This window comes from Suncus etruscus, chromosome 9 (genome assembly GCF_024139225.1).
Source record: "Suncus etruscus isolate mSunEtr1 chromosome 9, mSunEtr1.pri.cur, whole genome shotgun sequence".
In the NCBI taxonomy this organism is placed as follows: domain Eukaryota; kingdom Metazoa; phylum Chordata; class Mammalia; order Eulipotyphla; family Soricidae; genus Suncus; species Suncus etruscus.
The window spans coordinates 4403657-4412751 of record NC_064856.1 but is presented as its reverse complement, the minus strand read 5'-3'; the positions used below and the strand labels follow the sequence as shown (position 1 = coordinate 4412751).

General features: G+C 33.2%; 1 non-coding gene across 1 annotated transcript; it reads left to right on the top strand.

Moving 5' to 3' along the window:
* Positions 1 to 107, top strand: LOC126019901 (U6 spliceosomal RNA). The gene has a single exon (XR_007499512.1). It is a non-coding gene; the product is annotated as a U6 spliceosomal RNA (small nuclear RNA).
* The last annotated feature ends 8988 nt before the right edge of the window (positions 108 to 9095 follow it).

Sequence of the window (9095 nt, the reverse complement as noted above, 5' to 3'; positions counted from 1 at the left end):
GTGTTCGCTTCGGCAGCACATATACTAAAATTGGAATGATGCAGAGAAGATTAGCATGGCCCTGGCGCAAGGATGACATGCAAATTTATGAAGCATTCCATAATAAAAAAAAGAAGAAAAGAAAGTTATTATATGCTTTTTAATATTCACATATTTTTAATATTCACACACAAACCTGAATATTTTTATCTGAGACATAATATTGAGAAGTGCTTCTTGGATGACTTCAGCTGTTTTTTAAAGCTGCCATTTATTGTTAATGTATAAAGCATTAAACTAAATCATAAGTCCCCATATTTTTATTATGGGAAAATTTCATAGCTGTTAAAAAGTTATATTTCATGCTTCTGATATTCAAAAATCTACAATGGCACTAAGGTTTACAAGTTTTTGCTTTTACTTTTCCTCTGTATATGGGGAGTGGATACAGCAATAATTCTATTGTACAGTTGGCAATGCAAGTTAACTATACAGAACAAATCAAGGAAACCTAAAGCACCGAGAATATAGACTTTGGATTAGAAACTTATATGGTGATAATGAGTGAGACTATAGTCTAAATTACCATATTATGCCCAAACTTTTTCAAGCCAAATGTATTAACATTTCCATCCTTTTTCCTCCTTAAGACTACTGCAAAAATTGAGTTGATTGTAATTCTATATTTTATTTCTGCTACTGAGTCTCATAAAACAAAGGGCAATACCCACCATACAAAGCAGGTAAAGAGTGTAAAAAAGTATCAGTCCCACTCTTAAAATGTTTTAAAACACATATTTCCATGAATAAGATGTGAGGAAATTTTAATTCTAAGACCCACATTTCGTAGCATCAGAAAAATTAAGAACTTTTTAATAGTTACCTAAAAAGTTCCTCATTATGTATTATTTTTATGATTTAACAAGAGAAGTTTTAGAATTTATTGCCCACTGCTTATTTTTACATATAAATGACAGCTATAAATTTCACCCATGAGAAAAAGTAATGACACATTTTAAGGAAAATTTACTTTAAGGATCAGATCAGGTAAGGTGTTATCACGAATATCCTTTAGCTTCTCTTTTTCATAAATTAGGCTTATCTCACCAAACAGCTTTTTGGCTTAGCAAAAAGCATTTCTCATTGGTTAAATCAAACAATAATATATTTTCTTTTTTTATTTTAGTCCTTTTTTCCATCCCATGTGTATTAAGGCTAGATTTCTATAAGTCCTTTTTACAAAGGAAGGCACAGTGGTTAGTAAGAAACTATACACTTTGCTTTGGGTTCAAAGGCTAAATAGTGGCTTCATTCCTGGGGTAAGAGATGGGATTCTGGTGACAGCACTGGACATGTCTTTTGTTTTCTCTATTCCCTCTGAGTCTTTGAACATTTCTCATTAGATGTTGTTATTCAAGTATTAATACATAGCATGAGGAATTCAGGAGAAAGTCAAATGGCAGAGTGAATAGCAAGGAAAATTTTGAATAAGGAAAAGAAGTCAGATATTTTTCTAAATAATGGATCTTTCAATAACAAACTGGCCATGAGTGTAATAATACTTTCTTATTTTGAGTTAGAATCTGTAAAAGGAGCAGAAATACCTTTTGTTTCACCTACATATGCGCTTCAAAATTCCCAGAGGTCAGATATTTTTACATCATTGAAACTAAATGATCAACAAATATCTAAAGTTATAAAATTAAAGGTAGCAGCTATAAGAAAAAACTACCAAAGCACATATAAAATTACAAAACAGACGTAGAAGGGAAAGGATTTGAAGCTGATATATTTAATTATTAAAACCAGAAATGAACAATTTACAGGTGGAAATTGTGCCAGTTATACCATTTGGGAGATGGCTAGATGGCTTTCATTGTTTTCATTGTTGTTTGTCCCAAGGATACTCTCTTATAATTCCCTTGATTTTGACAATCCTGTGATCTCTGAAATTAGTGTTCATCCTCTATATCAAATATCAGCTTCATGAACATTTGAAGTTTCTTCTCTAAAGATAAAGGCCAAGAGAAAATTGGCAAAACAGACAGGAGGCTTTCCTCTCAAAGTCAAGCTGATTGTTCAGTGACCTGCTCAGACTTTTGGATAACTTATAGCTCTGCATTCATTTAGTGAGCCCCGAAGCTATCCTCAAGAAGCTGAATAACCCCTGTCTTGGCCTGCCAACAGGATTCTCAGCTCAGCACTGCCCTTGAATGACACTCTATCATTATGCTATACTTAGCCCACAAAAGTTGTAATTAGCTTTGTTCTGTTGCAAACAGATCCAACCTCACATGCAGTATAAAAGGTAATAAAGTAGGTAGCCATATATAAAAATCTGAATAAGGGGACCGGACTATAGCACAGCAGTAGGGCATTTGCCTTGCATGCAGCTAACCCAGGACAGACCTTGGTTCCAATCCAGGCATCCCATATAGTCCCCTGTGCCTGCCAGGATCGATTTCTGAGCTCAGAGCCAGGAGTAGACTCTGAAGGCCGCTGGGTGCAGAAAAACCAAAAAATAAATAAATTTGAATAAGTATTCTATGCAAGAAACTAAAACTGTTGAGCGAACCCTGGAAAGGGAACTTCCCTGGTGCCCAGTGCTGACAAGAAAGACTGTCAGTAGACTCTATCTAAGCAATCACATATAGATTTCTAGAGAATACTAATTTTCTCACCATCACACCTCTTCTCTGTTTCCTACCCACAAAGATAGCTATTGTAAAATTTGATGATGTGGTATTTGACAAATGCTACCATTTCTAATTTGGAACCTGAAATTTCTTGAAGGGAAACAATTTTGTTGACAAGGGAACTTTCTGTATTCCATTATTCCGTATCTCTGTCTAGATGCAGTTTGAAATTCTTGTCATCTCTTCTTTCTATGCACCAAAGAGAGGTGAATGCAGCTTAGGAGAAAAAAGCTGGCATGGCAGTCCAAAAGGTCCTGAGTGTCAACAATGTCATTACTAGATGGCATAGGTATCCCCCTTTGTTTTCACCTTAGTAATAAGCTAACTCAAGGTGGGATCTTTTATTGTCTCTTTCACAGTTTTTATTTATACATTGGGTAAAGATTTCTCATTGCTGTGGTTATTTTTCTATTTTAAAAATGCCACCTGAAGGAGCTGGGGATTAAGACAGGGAAGGACAATGACTTATGGTAGAGGGAAACATTCAATTCAAAGGAAGAGATGGTGCTAACAGCACTATTAACCATAGTGTAAAAACATATATATATATATATACACACATATATATGTGTGTAATTATATGTATATAATTCACCCTGTATAGGAAAATTAGTGGGTGGGAGAGAAATGGGGCAATTATTGGAGGAAAGTTGACACTGGTGAAGGTATGCATATTGAAACAAAGTATGCCTGAAACCCAATCATTAACAAATTTGTAATTTCCCAATGATTATATAATATTTTTAAAGATTATTTGTGATTCTGAAGTGATAGGGTATGGCACGTGCCTTGAATGCGGTTGACCTGGGTTTGATATTTGGCATCTCATCCACCAAGCAACACCACGAGTAATTTCTGAAAACAAAGATGGGAATGACTCCTGAGCATTGCTGAGTGTGGTTAAAAATAAAACAAACAAGAAAAATAAAGAATATATTTTTCCTGAAATATGCCATTAGTTAATGGCGCTCACTTTCAATTTCACCATTTCTTGCCTTAATTATTATTTTTATTTGATGAGTACTTTTATTCTCATGATTAAATATTATAAGCTATTACTAATAACAAAAGTCAAAGTATTCATGAGCCTTCAAGGAGAACTACATAGATGGAAATAAGCTTTTCCAAGAACCAGATTAAATGTTTCATAGAATCTTTATTTAACTACTTAAAGTAGTTTTTATTTATTTTTTATGTAACTACTTAAAGCTTGCATCTTTGTTTTCTTCTTTTATTCAATATGTTTATTCGGTATGTTTCATTATCCAATGTGCTTTAGACATTGTTTTATTGTTTTTCAGTTTTTAAATTACTCTATTTAAACACTATGGTTACAAGGATGTTTGGTTTTTTCCTTCTCTTTTTTCCACTATTACAAAGCTGTTCATATCTGATTTTAAGTCTACTATGTACGACACCCTTCACCATATATCTTTCCACTAATGCCCTCAGTTTCAAAGCCCCAGAACATAATGTTTGTTTCATTGATTTTTAGGTTGTATCAGGCAGTGCTTAGGGGTTGGTTACTCCTAGTTGTAAACTCAGAAATTACTCCTGGCAGGGTCTGGGATTGCATGGGATCCTGAGACCTAATCCCGGTCAGCCTCTTGCAAGGCAAACACCCTATACACTGTGCTATCAATCAGGCCATATTTTTGTTTGGTTTTGTTTTGTTTTTTGTTTTAAATAAATGAAAAAAATTTTACGGTTTTTGGGTCACACCTGGCAGTGCTCAGGGGTTACTCCTGGTGCTACGCTCAGAAATTGCTCCTGGCAGGCTTGGGGGACTATATGAGATGTCGGGATTCGAACCACCGACCTTCTCTATGCAAGGCAAACGCCTTACTTCCATGTTACCTCTCTGGCCCCGAATAAGTGTATTCTTAATTGAATCACCATGAGACACAAACTTACACATGATTGAGTTTCGGTCACGCAATGTATAACACACGCTCTTCACCATTGCACTTTTGCTGCCACCAATGAACCAATGTCCCTGTTTCCCTCAGGCCGTCCTCATTTCCTCTTCTCTTTTCTGCCTCTCTGACTGACAGTCTCTCTCTCTCTCTCTCTCTCTCTCTCTCTCTCTCTCTCTCTCTCTCTCTTCTCTCTCTCTCTCTCCTCTTTTAGACACTGTGGTTTGCAATATTGCTATTGAACGGGTATCATTCATATCACTTTATCTCCTTTCAGTACCCAGTTCTTATCCAGCAATTATTTCCAACTATCATTGTCATAGTGGCCACATTCTCTGATAATTGTAGTCCTCTTATATTTGTGGCAAGCTTCCTACCATGGACTGGTCTTCCTTGCCCTTGATCTCTATTGTCTGAATACTATTAATATACAAGCTTATATTTTTATTTTCCTACAAGTAAGTGTGATCATTCTATGTCTATCTCTCTCCCTCTAACTCATTTCACTCAGCATAATATTTTCATATCCATTCATGCATAGGCAAATTTCATAACTTCATTATTCATAACTTCATACGGTAGTTGTTCTAACAAGTTGTGTAATATTCCATTATGTAGATGTACCACAATTTTTTATCCTCTCATATCTTCTTGGGCACTTTTGTTTCCATATTCTTGTTATTGAGAATAGTGATGAGATTAACATAGGAAAACAGAGGGTTAATCTGCATAGACTATATTCCTAGGAGTGGTATTGCTGGTTCATATAAATATTCAATTTCTGGTTTTTTGAAAAATGTTTATATTGTTTTCAAAAAAAGCTGAATTAGACAATGTTCTCACAGTGCTTGATTATTTTCTCTGTCTGGGGCATAATTGTAAAACCCTTTGTATTTGTCAGTTTGTTGAATTATTAATAACTCAAATATTTAAAAAAATTCAAATATAATATTATGGAAATATAAATATAAGTAAATACTTTCTATCATTGCTTTATAACAATAGAAAGAGAAGCAGAACTGAGAAAAATTTAACTAAGATATGATTAATAACTGAAATTTGGGATAAGAAATGTATACTTGCTGTCTTTAAAATGGACTACAAAGTTATCTCTTACATTTTGAAGATAAGTAAGTGTATAGGGAAGATATCCCCACTCAACTTAAATGTTATACTATGAAAGAAAAACAAATAGAATCATTTGCATACAGAAGTCCACCTTCTTATATGTAGCTTAATTTGTCCCCTTCGTAGACCAGATCAGCTTCAATGAAACTATAAGCAAGAGAATGTCTAAATCAAAATGCAAATGATACTATTATATTTTGTTTTAAAAACTTTTTTGATAGAATCACTGTGAATTTGCAATACAGTCAATGATGGTTTTCTATGTACATAGTTCCAACACAATTTCAGCAACTCATCAGTGTGCCCATGATCTGTCCCTCCATTTCAAAACACCAATACAAATTTAAATAAATTAGTATTACCTTTAGTCATGTATTACTACATCAATGACACCACATATTTAATTAAAGATATAAAAATAAGTACCACAAGACTGGAAATCCTCTAAGGAATAGTCAGAAAACCCAACAGAAGTTTAATTTTGAATGAGATAGTTTGAGAAAGGTACAATGTGTGTGTGTGTGTGTTTTGTGTGTGTGTGTGTGTGTGTGTGTTTGTGAAAGAAAGCGAGTGAGAGCACACAATTTTGGTATATTTACATGATTAATGAATGATTTTCATACATTTGTTGCTTTTACCCATTTATGTTTTTGTTTTGTTTATGTCTACTAGAATCAGTTGAAAAATATAACTTATGTTTACAGTTACTTGACTCACAATGGATCTGATCCTAAGATCTATACAAGGTTGATCCTAAACAAACAAAAAAATTAAAAGTTTAATATAAATTTCTCTAGAAAATGTGTAAAATGTATAACAGCTAACCATGTACTCAAATATCTTTACATTCATGTTCATATTCAATCTATAATGTTCTTTAGTATTTGTTTGACCATTATAATTTGGAAAGAGTTGACCTTGTTTTTAAATTGAGAACTCATTATTTAAAATTTCCCTCTGGTAGGCATTAGATACATAAAATATCCTTATTTTCTTATTTTTTAATTATATGTGTTTAATAAAGTTACCATGTAAAACTATACAGACAAGCAATGGTAAAATTTAATGCCTACAAGCAAAAGTAGTGATTTTCAACTACTCGTAAGATTAAAAACCACTCTTAGTTAACTGCCAACCCATGGACCCATTTGATAATTCTGTTAAGAATTGTTGTTCCTGGGTGAAGTTTGGAAAGAACTGAGCTAAAATTCCATTTATATAGAGAAGGTATAAGGTTAATATGCTTAGCTTTTACAAAGCAGACCAGATTCAATCCTAGCACCACTTATGGTCCTCCAAATACTGTCATAAGTGATCCTTGAGCACAGAACCAGGAACACTTCCAGGCATGGTCCCCAAATTGTATAAAGCAATACATTTGTGAGCCTTTAATGCAAACAATGGTTAAGACTACCTGTTAATTCCTACATACAGTTTCTTAAAACTTTTAACTCACGTTTAAAAATTCTCATTATCTACAAATATAACTTATTTAATTGTTACACACATGTAGTTTAGAAAATACAGATTCTAGAAACTTCTACCCCTACATCTATCCCAATTGAGTAATTCTTAACTTCTCAATAACTCAATTTTTAAAGTTTTAAAATTTAGGTTCAATTTAATATGTCTGACACATAGCATTGTATTAATTTTAGATATATGAAACATTATTCTATACATTCATGTATTTTAATATTATTTCTGTCAGTGATATTTATTACAACATAATTATGCTTGCATAGTACTGCTTGTGTTGGTTATCCTATGTACTGTTCTTTTTTTACTGTTACTTATAAGAAGGCACATTTTAAAATGACATATGTTTGACCAAGATTCTGATTATAAAAGTATCTACATAGGTATTCGAAGTGGGAATGTTGAAACTCATTGTTCTGAGGAAACTTGCTGATCTAGGTGACGTCAGATGGTTGACTAAGTTCTCAGATAGGTCAATGCAGACCCAAACTTGAAATATATATATATATTTTTTTTTTTTCCCCTTGGTTTTAGGCCACAATTGGCAGTGCTCAAGTCTCACTCCTGGCTCTTGGTGGGAGCTCAGGGAAATAAAGGAGGAGCTCTGAACAAATCTACATTGGCTAAACACAAGTATCCTACCCTGTAATACAGTATCAGCTCCCAAACTTTAAATTTAGATTTGTCTTCCACTTCCATACTCATTGAAGTTCTAATTATGTGATCTGAAAACAGTTCCATAAGAGAATTATTATCAAGAATAGTATGATAGTTTTCTTTAAGGAAATTTAAATATCCAAAATATCTCTAACTTCTAATTTCTACAAAGTAATTATATTTACAATTTTCATCTGCGTTTTTATAATCCGAGGATTAAACATCTCAGTGGCAGCTTTTTTTCTTCAATTAGTTTCAAAGCTCAAAACCAAAGTAAACAACAGTAAACAAAATAAAAACCTGAGAGAGGTGACTCCATCTATGTTGGGTCACTAATTACACAGCTTGGAGTTTGGTACTGAGAGAAAAAAAAAGGGAGAGTTCATGGTCTGGAGAGGTTAAGAGAGAAATGAAAACATTTGATATGTTTACTTGCTTTCCTGATCTTTGGACCATGTTGTCACTGTCTCTGAAGGGTGCTACTCAGAAGTTTTGGTCTAAATTTTATACTAAAGAGTAGATTCTTATAGTTAAATTAAATATTAAAATATTAAATGAAATATTCTTTTGATGACAATGGACTTCAGGTTATGTTTTCTTTATTTTGTATTTTCTGTTTAGACATTGCGTGTGCATGATTCAATTGTAAAAGAAAAAAATTGGAATATATAAACATATACTTGCATTTTATGTAGCTTAGTTTTAAATTTAAAATTCATGCTTCTTACAGCAACCAATGTCTATTTTTATTTTCAGATCATGTAAACATTTCCTTTGATGCTTTATTATAATAAATTGTCCAGTTATAAATTTCTATGTATTTATAACTAGTGTCTTTTTTTTTCAAATTTACAAAGGACTTAATTTGTTAACTCAGATTTGACTTATACATATTTAGAGTGAGATAATTGAAGGATTTGAGATTTTACAGCTGATGATAGAAAATGGAAGAGTCACAAACTATTTGCCCCCTCACCTAGTGTGTCTGCTTTCCTAACTCTGTCCTGGCTCAACATAATTGTTTTCTCCCCTCAAAAATTTCCGAAACTCTTTAAACTGTTGTGATAAGACCACACACTAGACTGAAAAGAATTCTTGGGGAAAATGTTGTAATGTGTTTGGAAGGAACATTGCAGGGTGAGAACCAATACTTAACATCGTTTCTTTCACAAGGTATCAGCTTAGTTCCCTTTCTTTGACCACTACACATAATAAAGAGCCAATGAAGTCACACTTGATC